The sequence below is a fragment of the Heterodontus francisci genome, chromosome 16 (genome assembly GCF_036365525.1).
Source record: "Heterodontus francisci isolate sHetFra1 chromosome 16, sHetFra1.hap1, whole genome shotgun sequence".
In the NCBI taxonomy this organism is placed as follows: domain Eukaryota; kingdom Metazoa; phylum Chordata; class Chondrichthyes; order Heterodontiformes; family Heterodontidae; genus Heterodontus; species Heterodontus francisci.
The window spans coordinates 50835610-50850372 of NC_090386.1; positions in this window are offsets into that span (position 1 = coordinate 50835610).

The following is a 14763-nucleotide window of genomic DNA, read 5'->3' on the forward strand; positions in this document are numbered from 1 at the left end:
TTTGGGGCAGGAATTCTTGAGACTGGAGGCAACAGCAATGTGCCATACCCAAAACACAAGGCTTCCTTTCTCCAAAGCAGTGTTCCTCCACAGAGTATAGCAACTCCTCCTTTCCTGGGTCTTTTCTCTCTCTTCAGGCAGGTCAAAACCATACCTTAAATGTAGTATTTCTTCCTATGAGATGCAAGGCTTATTTTCAAAGAGGTCTTTTTCTCTGGTCTATCAGCAAATCACAGCTACAGTTCACTGCTAGCTGCTCCGAGTTCCCTGGTCTCTTTCACTCTGCAGAAATGAAACTAAAAGCTTTCAACAACAACCAAGTCACAAGACAGTCGCAAATCTTTCTGGTTGCTTGGGTTCAAGTCTTACAGCCTGCACTTCAAATACCAAGTCAACATTTAGTGTTCACCGAAAGTCCTTTTTTCTCAGTCTTAAAGGCACACCGACCTCTTAGTTTTTTAAAACAACAAAATTCTTATGACAAGATCATTAAAATGTCAGAACAGGTGCAAAGAAAATCATAAAGTCTAATGGAATGCTGGCCTTTATATCTAGAGGAATAGAATATAACAGGGTAGAAGTTATGCTACAGCTATACAAAGCACTAGTTAGACTGCATCTCGAGTACTGTGAACACTTTAGGGAGAATATATTGGCCTTGGAGGGAGTGCAACGTAAGTTTACCAGAATGATACCTGGACTCCAAGGGTTAAATTACAAGGAGAGGGTGCACAAACTAGGGTTGCATTCCCTGGAATTTAGAAGGATAAGGGGTGATTTTATCAAAGATATTAAGGGAGCAAGATAGAGTATATAGAGAAAAACTATTTCCCCTGGTTGGGGAGTTTAGGACAAAAGGGCATAGTCTAAAACTAGAGCCAGACCATTCAGGAGTGAATTTAGGAAATATTTCTACATGCAAAGGGCTGAACTTTGTTGCGCACCTGTGTCAGGCTCCATGGCTGGGGGCGGGGTGGGGGGGGCGGAAGATCGCTGTGACAGTGGCCCGACATGGAGCCTGATGCTGGTATTGCTGTGCCCGATCCTCCTGGCAGCGGAGAGGCTCTGGGGTGGCCCACCGGCCACTTGGCAATGGGACCCAACTTTAAATATTTCAATAAAGGACATGAATAAATTAACGTACTTTTCACTGCAATCTTGCCGGCTGTCTTGTGATTTTCCATGCGGCTTTCAATTTCCCGTCCAGGGAAAGCTGGTGACACCAGGTTGGGGAAGGGGAGAACTTAGGATTTCTAGTGTAGTGGGGTGGGGTGGGGCGGGGGTGGTGGATGTGGGGGCAGGTGTCGACATTTATTTTCAGTGCAGTGGGTACAATGTGAAGTCTCACATCTTTCTAGCAGGAGAAGATGGTGAAAAGCTTTGCTATAAGGATTAGTTGAGTGACAATGGACAAATGTTTCAAGCTGAAGATGCAGGGAAATGGGTTTAGATCAGTGCACCAACAGCCTCTTCCCATGCTGTGAATTTCTATAGTTCCCTGTTGTAACACATACTCCTAATTTGACAGAGACACTTGTATTTCTAGTCTACCTGGTGGTTTATATTTTTATTGTAAAAATATGTTCTATTCCTCTTCTTCAGGTCCTACAATGCCATACATTATTTGATAACTCAGACAGTGGACAGGTGTAATTCTCCTAAATTTCTGCTACCTCTTGCACAAGACTATCCCCACTTCTGACATTTCTGTCATTGCTTCGTAAGGGAATTGTCTCATCCTGAAATGAGGAACATACTCTGCATTCTCTGAGCAGGGTTGGCAGCCCTTTACAAATTGCGCCAGCACCTGTGCAGAGACAGCTGAGGCCATTCATGGAGTTGCTGAGACCACCCCCGCTACGTGATTGGGGACGAGGGGGCAGGGACCGTCTGCCCAGTGTATGCAGTTGAGCTTCTGTGTACTAGATTGCGGCGGCATGTGGCCCGCACATGTGGGCCACCATTTTTTTTTGCCTGCCGCTGGGAGCAGCAGCAGGAGAATAAAATTCAGCCCAAAGAGTGGTAAAGGTTCGGAACCCTGTTCTGCAAATGGCAATTGATGTTAGGTCAATTGTTAATTTAAAATCTGAGAATGGTAGATTAAGGTATTAAGGGACATGGGCCAATAGAGTTAGGTCACAGATCAGCCATGATTTCATTGAATAGCAGAACAGACTCAAGGGGCTAAATGGTCTACTCTATTACTATATTGCTGTGTTCCTAAAAGAAAAGTTACTAATTTTTCTTAACAGGTGGAATGACAATTCAGGCATTTGTTACATCAGGAAAGTGGAAACATTTTATTAGGGAGCCTGCTAGTTAGTATAATTAGGTGCAAAATAAATTGGGAAGTATAAAATGCAGAGTGTTTTATTCAATTAGATATGTATTAGATGTTCCAGCGTCAGGGAATTGTTTGAGGTCAGACTGATTACCAAGTAAGGGAGAGTGCAAATGCCTTCAATGACTTTGGGGGCTAATTCAATAGCACCTGAAAATGGATGCAGGGGTCACGATGTGCTATTATCCCATGCCTGTTGACTGCAACACAGGCAGCAACTTCATGCTGCTCGCTGTTTTAAATTATTTCAATATCCAACCAGTGCTAACCATGCTGTTTATTGGCTGGATGCATGAGCACGGGATCAATATCATGAGTAGCTAGCACCAGTTAAAGTGAGCCTACAATGCTTAAAGCTAGTCTGCACCTCTGAAAGGAACGGTTCATTGAGCTGGTGGCTGTGCTGAAAGTGAATCTGACCTGCTAAACATCGAATAATGTCACACATGGGAGAGAGTGAGCTCCAAGATTTTTGAATGCTGCACTGGAGGCCAAGGTGGAGAAGATGGAAAGTAGGAGTGATGTCCTGATTCCGCAGGGGGCCAGAGGTCCCTTCAGACACACAATCAGAGGGCAGTGAGAGCAGATAGTCACTGCCAGGAATCAAGCTCGAGGGCCTAGGTGTGGTACCTCAAGAAGTTCAGTGATCCCACACAGTGGTCAAGGTCAGTGAATGCATCTTCAAATGCCATGTCCTACCAACTGCTCCACTAGTCTCACACACTGCTCAATTCACATAATTCCCCCCATCAGTCAGCTCCAGCAATTTCTATCAATCACAATTTACACCTGACATTCAGATACTTCAACTCACCCTCACGTGCTTTGCACTGTTGCAAGCCTCATACCCACACCTCACAGCCTGCACACACTGCCAGCTATTCAACCAGGACAGTCTCATCACTCCACCAGATTACATGACACTCACTGATGCACTTCCCTCTCCTTTGCAGGATAAATTAGTGCACAACTGGAGGCCACAAGAGGTAACCATATGGGGACAGGCACACCTGCATATCCTGATCCTCCATGGAAGTGACAATGCTGTCTATTATTGGGACACCCATTGCTGAGGCCTCCTATACATATCCCATCTCCCCCTCATCCACACTCTCTTCTGATTTGCAAACTGCAGATGGTGTAAGTATGCACCTCTTACTTTCCTCCCATTCTCCCCAGACCGCAACCTTATCTTTGTGCCTTTCTCCTTTCAGATGCCCAAGAAGTGCAACCTAGCTCGGCTGCAGCGGAGGTACAGGAAGAGAGTGATGATGAAGGTGTACCATCACTTGATTTCACAGTCGCAGCCACCAGCTCAGGTGACTGACACAGCACAATTTGGAGGATAGCATACAGGTGGGATCTGTATGTGGTCAGAATCTAGGCATGAGTGGTCTGCAGCCAGTACAGGGGTCAAGGATAGCACAGGTGCCAGTTCGCCGGAGGGCAAGATCACACACCAGTTCTGCTGCAGAGGACTCAGATGAGCACTTTCATGAGGCAGAAGAATACTGATTGGAATGCACAACAAAATGCTTGGTGCATTGGGAAGTTTGCCAGAAAGCCTTCAGTCAATGTTAAGGGACATAGAGGAGACTAGCGTCAACCTGGCACAGGGCTTTTCCCAGAGCTTGGAGCCCATCTCTTCCAGCATGGAAGTGGTGGCCAGCAACATCAGCACACTTGTGGACCCAACACTGATGTAGAGTTTGCTAGTTTTCATTTCAGCACAAACAGCCTCCACCAGATGTCTGAGTCCCGCAGTGGAAATCATGCACGATCAGCTTGCTCCATGCAAGCTCAGACTGCTGCCATCATGACTGTGGATTTCAGTGTACAAGGGTGTGTAGGGTGTCACAGTAGTCCAGCAACCTGTCCTCCAACAGATTATTAGAATTGCTGAGGCACTGCCCCGGGGGAGTACCTGTGTGCCAGGGAATACCACTGGCTGTATATAGAATGAACCTGCTACCCTCTCTCAAGAAGACAACATTTGTCCTGCCACCCCTGCCAGTCTGCCAGTATCTTTGCTGATGCCTGTTGTTATGTTTATGCCGGGTTGCTGGATATATCTTCTCAAAGCAATGCAGATATCACGCTTGAATTAAATCACCAACGAGTTTATTTACAACACATTAAAATAACTCAGCTCTTATAAGAACCCAATATGTCGTCTCAGAACAGTCTCTTTTTTTTTTCAATTTGAACACTTCAGCTCCACCCATAGGCTTAAGCAATCAAACAGTGGATATTGATCAGTGGACAAATACAATCAAACCCAGATTAATCAAACACTAAATTTTCCCCCCTTTTGACTAAAGACATTATTTTTGAATTAAAGTATTCTAAACATCAAACATATATACATCAGGTTATTTCTTAGCGTTCAACTTATCTGTTTTCTCTAAGTACAGAAATCGTTTTTGAGATAGGAAGGTCTCTTAGTTCTGCGATTTAGATTTACGAATTTGAGGTTGTCGATCTATTTGATGAGATTGATGAGTCAGATTATTAACATCACTCAAAGGAAAAGGAAATGTATCCTCGCAACCACTAAACTCAAAATATCCTGGTCTGCTCCTTATCAAACGTCTTGCATTCCACTTGGTGTTGTATCCAACAGATAAGCATTGGTAATGAGTAAATTTTTAATCTGAAGATTAAAATCTGAAGATTTCACTGACTTGAAATGTTGACTCTGCTTCTCTCTCCACAGATGCTGCCAGACCTGCTGAGTATTTCCAGCATTTCTTGTTTTTATTTCCGATTTCCAGCATCCACAGTATTTTGCTTTTATTTAAATGTTTAATCTGCTTTGGACTTAATACTGATGAAGCAAGTTTGTGGTTTCAATTTGGACCCAATCTCCAACTTTAAATTATGGTTCACATGTATGTGTGTCAAAGTATGCTTTTGCTTTGTCACTTTGCGATTTCATCTGCTTTTACTCTGACATTCTCATTAACTGGTAGTGATGGCTTAAGAATGGCCAGTGGCATGCAGAAATTACGACCTATAATAGGTTCGGTTGGTGTCTTTCCAGTCAGAGAGTGTGTAGGCTTTACTCCAGCTGCTGTCATTCTGTAACCTAGAAAGTCAATCTCAGGCACTACAAATGTGCATTTGTCCTTGTTTAGGGTCTAATTGTGTTTTGCAAGTCGATTGAGCACTGCAGATAATTGTGCAGCTTTGTCCCTTCTGTGGACGATGTCATCAAGTAAGTTGAGCGTTCCCTCAACATCCGATAAGACTGAAGAACCATCTTCTGGAATGCATTAGGTGCTGAACTTAGTCCATCGGGAATTCTGCAGTACTGAAACACACCTTTATGAGCAACAAAAGCTATAAGATATTGGCTTTGTTCTTCTAGAGGTATCTGAAGATAGTTCCATTGCATATCAAGCTTTGTGAAGACTGTGGAGTCATGAAATTATGCTGACAGTTCTTGGATTGTAGGAAGTGGATACTTGTCTGGTATGATAGCTTTATTGACTGCCTTTAGGTCAATACATCGTCTAAGGTCATAATTCTTTTGTCGTGCAATGACTAGATTTGATATCCATGGCGATGAGTCGATTCGCTCAATAATACTGTCTGCTTCTAGTTATTTCAGCTTCTGTGACACTTCAGCATGGATTGCAAACAGCAACCGTCTCAAATTTTGTGAAACTGATCGAATTAATGTGTCAATGCGAGGAGCATGACAGTACCCCTTGATCTCCCCAAATCCAGTAAATAAGGAAGGATACTGGCATGTATAATCTTCATTATCAATCCCATTAATGTGTGCTCCAGTGGGGTCTGCAAGTTTTAATCCAAGCCCAGCGAAAAGGTTAATCCCCATAAGGCTTTGGTCTTTAGCTACATAGAAAGGGAACCTATGTAGGGTGACATTGTTGCACCGAACTGGAACTGTGATCATCCCCAAAACTGGAATGATAGTGTCATCATAGCTTGAAGAGTGTCTGTTGCAGAAGTGAGGGAGAATTGCGAAAAATACTGATAGTAGAGTTTGTCACTCAAAATAGATACTTTCGCGCCAACATCGATAAGAAATGACACTGAGATGCTTGCGATCCTGACTGAGCATGCCTTAAAATGACCTGGTCTTTTCTTTTTGTGATGGTAAATACATGTTGTACCTCACTCTCAGGAAGAGACACCCCACATATCGAACCAATGAAGTCTTTTTCTTTGATAACCTTAGCCAGGTTGCTGGATATATTACGTATATCTGATTTATCTCAAAGCAAAGCAGATATCACACTTGTATTAAATCACCAACTAGTTTAGTTATAGCACATTAAAATAACTAAGCTCTTACAAGATCTCAGTACATGTCTTCTCAGAACAGTATTACGACGGAGGCGTGAGGAGTGGACTGTCTTTTCTAGTTCCACTTCTCCATAGGTCACAACATATATTTAAATATTTACCTGGATACAGCCAATCATATATTCTATTTTTTGTCCCAGAATAAAATACATCAACCAGGTTTCTTTAATAAACTTTATTATGAAACAAGACTTAACCAGTAACAAAGCAAAGCATTAATACACAGATTGAAATATGAAAGTTCCCTTTTTAATGAATGGCCTTCACTTAAATATCATAATTAATTAAATAAACATGCAAATCAAGTTACCTGGTCCCGGCGGCCCTCCCACCCCGATATTACGGCCGCCTGCTGCAACCCGCACACCATAACTCTGTTCAGAGTTCCGAGGTGAGACACTGGTGGGGAGGGGGTACGAGTGAAATTAGCAGGGCAGTTGGTGGGGGTGGAGCAGGGAAAACATTTTTTATTGGCTGTGGGGATGGTGGGAAGGGATTGAAGGGCAAATGCGATGATGTTGGGGGGGCAAGTTTGGGGTGGGATTAAAGTAAATGTACCTGATTAAGGCCAATAAAAATAAACATTGGGAGGTGGGATTGGGAAAGGGCTTCCAGCTTTTAATTATTTTTTTAAACAAAATCTAAAGTGAGGTTACTTTAAAAATGCAAATTTTTGTTAACGGCTTGACGCCCTTTAAAAAGGGCTTCGGTGCCGGCACGGTGGCACTGGACGCCGCTGTCAGGGACGGAGCTGATGTCCCCTCTATGTCATCGGGGGTGTCCGCTCCACTCCCTCCCTTTAAATTAGCACCCGTGCGAAATATCATGGGGGCTCAGCAGCGGCGCTTCTGTGCCTGAAGGCTGCCAACTTCAAAGCGTGCCACCACGATGTGCGGCGCACTAATAAAATTCAGCCCACACACTGGAAAAAATACAGAAATTCTCTCTGCAGAGGTCTGTTACAAAAAAAAGACAAAAAAGACTATTTTGGCCAAATACTTGCTAATTCTTGATGAAAAAAAGAAAAGATATAGAAGGATGTCAGTTGTCCCTTTTTTGGTCTGGAGTCCGGGTATACAGAGAAGGATCACTGGAATCATTTCAGAAGCAGTCCGTTCTGGAGATGTCAAGAATTATTCTAGTAGGCTTTCTAGGAGAAATGTGGCATCAGGGTTTTCTGCCAGCACACGCTTGAATTGGAGGTTTTTTTTCACTTTCTCAGGAGCTATGCAGCACCAAGGAATTTTAGCTCTCCCACACTGGATCTTTGCAGGATTTCTTTAAAGTGGTAGAGAAGGAGCTGAGCTGGGTGGTTTCTTGGCAGGAAAACAACAACTGTCTTCCAGCAGTTCACAACCAACTGCTGAAAACAATGTCCGGACCCCAAACAGAGAGTCGATCTCCCGACCGCCATAAACCTTGACATGTGGCTTCTCTGTAACCATTTTCCCCCAGGTCACCAAGGGTTCTGTTGTTTACTGAGCCCAAAGCACATGATTTCCAGCACAGGTGGCTTTCAAACAACATCCTAAATGTCCCTTCAGTGAACTTGGTAAAAAAAAACACATCCATGGAATCTTTTCAGTTTGAGGACAAGTCTTCAAAACATATTTGAAAAAATGGAAGCACTTTCGTAACAACAATTTCTGTCTTTTTTCAGTTTCTGTTTCAACTCTTCAGCTCTACCCATAGGCTTAAGGATTCAAACACAGTGGACACAGATAAGTGGACAGATTAATACAATCAAACCCAGATCAATCAAACACTATACCTGTCAACTAACCAACCCAGACTGCTGCAACCCACACGCTGAAATGGTACAGTCGATGGTCAAGCCTTCGAGGCTAAAGCTGCTCAAGGTCATTCTCCAAGGCCATCTGCAGCCACCCCCAATGAAAGTCAGCAGCCTTCCATCAGCCACACTGCAGCCACTGGGGTAGCACTGGGTAGGAGCATTAGGTCAGGCAATGGCACACAGAATGCAAGTACTAAAGGAATGTCCAAGGTAGTAATTTGACTTTTGTATGCAATATGGCATGATTTCATTTATAAGTTTGGTTTGGACTGTTTATTTTGTAGTGGTTTTTATTTTTGCATTGTGGCCAAGCAGATGCTGTGACGATCAGTGACAGAGGGAAGGCAGGGTGTTGGATTGTTAGTGAACAGAGAATTGGAGTTTTGGTTACTGGCATCGCCCTCGGATGAATTATCTACAGACAGCCCAGTCAAGGTTGCCTCCTACCTTCCTATAGGAAGGATGTGGAAACTTTGGAAAGGGTGCAGAGGAGATTTACTAGGATGTTGCCTGGTATGGAGGGAAGGTCTTCCGAGGAAAGGCTGAGGGACTTGAGAATGTTTTTGTTGGAGAGAAGGAGGAGGAGAGGTGACTTAATAGAGACATATAAGATAATCTGAGGGTTAGATAGGGTGGATAGTGAGAGTCTTTTTCCTCGGATGGTGATGGCAAACACGAGGGGACATAGCTTTAAGTTGAGGGGTGATAGATATAGGACAGATGTTAGAGGTAGTTTCTTTACTCAGAGAGTAGTAGGGGCGTGGAACGCCCTACCTGCAACAGTAGTAGACTCGCCAACTTTAAGGGCATTTAAGTGGTCATTGGATAGACATATGGATGAAAATGGAATAGTGTAGGTCAGATGGTTTCACAGGTCGGCGCATCATGGAGGGCCAAAGGGCCTGTACTGCGCTGTAATGTTCTAATTCTAATTCTAATTCCTTTTCCTTCTCCTCCTCTTCATGAACCTGCTGCTCACTGTATAGCTGGTGGCAAGGGCTGTCTCCTCATGATGGTGAGGTTGTGCAGCATGTAGCAGAGCACCACAAATTTTGATGCTTGCCCTGCCGAGTACTGCAGGGTTCCTCCAGTAAGGAGCAGGCAGCCTTGTTTCAGCATGCCGGTTGTCTACTCTATCTATTTCGTGAGACAGCATGGCTTTCATTGTATACATGCTAAGCATGAAAGCAAGATTTGCACACCGGAGTCAACAGCCATGTCGTCGCAGATAGCCCTTCTCGCCCAGTAGCCATTCCTTGATTTGCTGTGGTGTCTCAAATGTAGCTGGCGGAGCAGATTGCTGCAGAATGAAGGTACTTTCTGGGGGGAGATGGTGGTGGCGTAGTGGTATTGCCATTGGCCTAGTAACCCAGAGACCCAGGGTATTGCTCTGGGGATATAGGTTCGAATCCCAATCTGGAATTAAAAGCTAGTCTAATGATGGCCATGAAACCATTATCGGTTGTCATAAAACCTATCTGGTTCACTAATATCCTTTAGGGAAGGAAATCTGCTGTCCTTACCTGGTCTGACCTACATGTGACTCCGGACCCACTTAAATAGCCTAGCAACAACAAGAACTCCTTTCCTAACTGGACAGCAGTGGTTTCAGAAGGCAGTTCACCATCATTTTCTCAAGGGCAGTTAGCTTATGCTTACATCTCAGGAACAAATAAAAAAAGGAACTTAAAAAATTGAATGGATAGCCTTGCAAATGCAGTCGCATTCAGTTATCTAAGTTTAACCTGTGAACTGATACTTAGAGTTTTTTTGGTTGATACCATCCCTCATTACATGAAAAATCATGAACTTGCATCAAGGGCACAGCTCTTCTTGATTCTGAATAAGCACTGTCCTAATTGTTTGTCTTTACTCTCTGTACATGCTTGGGTGCCAACAGACACTTTCGAACTGACCACCATAGCCACAGCACATCAAGGCTTCCCATTGAGGTTTCCTCTTCAGCTATACAGCTGGGTTTGATCTGACATGTTCTCAGATCTATTATAGTAGTCTCAAGATTAACTAAATACTTTGGAATTACCATGAGGGTCGTGATCCAACTATAAGCGTTTTCGGGTAACTTATGGATATAGGAATAAAAATTGGTTTGCCCCGTTTTTTGGGCATGGGGTCACGATTCATGACCTACCTGTGCTGGTCCTGGGCAGCATTCAAATTTGGTGCTGTCACCTTATTTACCGGACAGTAACGTAGGGCAGAGCGTCTGCCACGCTACTGGATGCCTGTGCATGCTGCTGGCCACCTCTTCTCTCTGTAGTGGGCGAACAGCATTGTGCTGATAGCACATGGTGCAGCCAGCCTTCTGTTCTTAAAGGCAGTCTGTCCCTCTTAAAGGGAAGCTGCACTGAATTATAGGAGGCTGCTGCAGAATAGTATTGCTAATATAAGGAAAATGGAGCACCAGGGAAGAGCAGGGGCTCCAGGGTCATAGGTGTGGTGCTGGAGGCCTTAGTGGTAGAGGTGGACTGGAGGAGAGACATCATGATTCCGCAGAGGTGTGGCAGGAAGTCCTCAAAGACCACCCTCAGACGGACTTGGGAGCAGGTGGCAAGGGTGATCAATTCCTGGTGTCTGAACCCAAAGACCTGGCAGCAGTGCCACACACAGTGTAATGACCTCACACAGGTTGTCAAGGCCAGTGAATGTATCTTCACATGACATCTCCTACCTAACATAAAATCAGCCTTTCACACTGTTCAGTGCACCACAACAACCCACTCATCCAGCAGCACTCCCTAACATTCAGATACTCCACCTCACCCACCACCACCCCAAGCCTCCCAATGCTGCCATCCTCAAACCCAACTCTCGATGCCTCCACATACCTCCAGCTATTTAACTATGGCACCCAAACACAATGCAGTACAATCACTGACCTTCTTCCCTCTCTCTTGCAGGACAAGGTGGCAAACAATACAAGGAAGCAGAGCAGAAACGGTGTCACAGAGCACTAAGGATGACCTACCTTATGCCTCTTCTCAACTCCCTGCTCACCTTCATCCTGCTATCTGGCATGAGATGACCAAGCTGAAGTTGGTGTGACCATGGACTTCTATCTTCCCACTTCAGTCCCACTTCCCTCACCCCAACCTTCCCCTTTTGGACTTCTGCTTTCAGATATCCAAAAACTCATGTCTGCCCAACTATAGCAGCTCCAGGAGGAATAGAGAGTGCAACAGTATAGCACTGGTGAAGAGGCCCTTGCTTTTGATGGGCAAAATTTAATTACCCTCTTGGGAGTGGGCTCAGAGGCGGTGGGAGATTTAGAATTGGGAGGGAAGGTAGGGGAGATGTGGACTGCCCGTCGCCTAACCAACTCCCTCTGATTAAGTCTGGGGTGGGGAAGGCCGAGGATGGCCTTCCCGGGCATCATCCTACTGCCACTGGCAGCGAGCCACCAGTGGGGGCCCTCCGCCAAGTGGGGAGGTCGCCCAGTAAAGCAAGGCAGCCTTCCTGTGTGCTGGTTGTGGGGGGTTGGGGGCTTCTTCCAAGGGCAATCTATGGCCCAGGGAGGGCCCCCAGTGAGAAAGGCTCCCCCTTCACCAATACCCTACCTCCTGCCCTCAACAGCCACCCACCCACCTATCTGACTAGCCCCAGCAAGCCCACTTCACTTACCTCCAGTCCATCCTTAAAGGGACAGGGACCCCTGCGCCAGGCAGTTAATTGCCCAAACACCATTAAATGCAGCCGGGTGTCTCCGAATGGCCAATGCGGGAATACCCTCGTCTTCCTGGTCCAGTGTTGGGACCCTCGCTGCCTGCACAAAATTCAGCCCAATATGATATGCAGCTGCCAACTCAGATATTAGCACTACATGTACCTTGGAGGCTGGTATCGAGTTGGGATCAACATGTGCTGAGGCACTGAGCATGAGTGGGCTGCAGGCAGGCCAGGGGTACAGTTTGGTTTGTGTGCCGGCTCACTGGAGGGCAAGGTTGCAAATTATTTCTGCTAAAGGGGACTCAGATGAGGACCTCGATGAAGTGGCATACAGGAGAACGCTGATGGGCATGCACACTGAGATGCTGGGTGTATTGGCAGGCCTACTCGACAGCCTCTTGTCACTGTCATGGAGCATGGAGAAGTCCAGCTCCAACTTGGCTGAGGGCATTGCACAGAGCTTGCCCTCACCGAGGCCTCTGTTCCATCTCCCTAGCTTCCTGCAGACCCAGAGGCTCTGCAACTGCAGTCCCTACACCTGTTGCAGCCTTTGTGTGCATAGGTCACTAAACCCTCTGCCCTTCCTGTGAGGATGCAGAAACACTCCCTGCCAAATGCAACAATTCATCAGAACACCTCCAAAATACTCCAAAGCGGCAAGCCGAGTGTTTGGCCCTTTAAGTAATGCTAGTGCAAGGCCCATCCTGCAGCTGAGTGACCTGTGTGGTCCAAATTTGGTAAATGGTGTCACGTCAGCCTGTAGGGCTGTGTGATGTCATGATAGCAGGCATTCAGTTACTTCCAGTGCTCGCAGGTGGTGGGCCACAGGGGCCGCACCTAAAGCAGGTGGCAGTGCTGTGCTCACCCCTAGATGGGCGATCGGCTTCAGTAACACCACCTCAGCAGCGCTACTGATCTGAATTTCATGCCATCATTTTTTGCTTATCTCTTAACTTATGTTGTTGATATTTCATTACTAGTAATACAAAAATGTAATGAAATATCACATTAAAGGCTACAGAAAGTGGTCAAAACACATTCTGTGTCCAGTTTTGAATTGATAAAGTTCAATTTGGCTTGGTTTTCTGACCAAGACCTGTACTTGGTAGTTATTATCCATCTAACTTCTTATTACCCATCTATATTTTTTTATAATTCTATATCAGAGTAGAAAGTTGAAGATGCCAATTGCTGGGAAGAAAGACAATGTGTAACACCACCAGTTCTGCTGCTAACATTACTGTTTGGAGCTGGTTGTGCTCCATCTGCTCAAAACATGGGACAAATTGCCCCTAAGTCTCAACTGAGAACCTATTTTGTAACCTGTGTAGGCTCTAATGATAACAATTTTCTTAGTATCAGTATTAAAGCTTTGGCAAGTGGACTTTGTGGCAGTCTATGATCATAAGTCAAAATCTCATTGCATGACCTATATCTTTTCATTAGATAGATAGAAATTCATGACATTATTTAGTGTAAACAACCCTTGTATTCAAAGCCATTCATGGCCTGGATCCTCCCTATTAATGTAATCTCCTCCAGCCCTGCAATCCTCTGGGAATATTGCATTCCTTGAACTCTGGCCTCTTGTGCATCACCTGTTTCCTTTGCCCTACCATTAGTGATCATGCCTTTAGCTGCCTCAGCCCTGGAATTTCCTCCCTTTCCTCTCTGCCTCGCTACCTCTCCTCCTTTAAGATACTCCTTAAAACCTACCACTTTGACCAAGCTTTCCTCCAGTGACTCAGTGTCAAATTTGTCTGATAACGCTCCTGTAAAGGGCTTTGGGAAATTTTACCAAGTTAAAGGTGCTATATAAATGCAAGTTGTTGTTGTTGATCAGTATTCTGGATTATCCTGCCCCATGGCTTCTCACTTCTAATAAGGCTTGTGGCACGGCTTTACTTTTCTGTGGACTGTCTGAACCATCCCATGTTGCTGAGGCTTCAACGAGATCGGGAACAGCTACTTGTCTGGTACTGTGCTGTGTCATTTAGTCATGAAGTCTGTTTTTGATTTGTTAGTGAGTCATTTGTTCTCCTGAAAATTCAGATTGGTTGTTTTTCTTCCTGTTTGTATTGTTACAGTGTTTGCATATGCATTGTGCCAGAAGGAAGCATGCAAGCCCCAAGCACATTTTTCTACAGACAAATTACCACACTTTCCTAATGCAAGAAACATAGTAATTAGATCTATTTCTCAACTGTTATACAATACTGGCTGAAGCATTATTACATCCACTGAAAGATCAGAATAAGTGACTTTTAGACAAGAAATCCTGCTACCATGGAATATAGCTGCCATGAACAAAGTGTGGTTCAGTTTTAGTGAAGAGTTCCTCTCTTGAATTTAGTATTAGTATGCTATCTGCAACAGCAAAAATAAATGACATATTCTGACACGATGGGCTGAATTTTATGAGGCATCCAGTGTCGGGGATCGTGGCCGGGTGTCTGGAAGATTCTTCCGGGAGAGGTCCACCACAACCCCAACGCCAAGAAGGCCCCGTCACATTTTAGCGGCGGCGAGGCCTTGGTGCGGCACCCCCACCGCTTGGCGGTGGGGCCTTTATTTCAATATTAAAATGAAGTTAAAAAGATGCAAG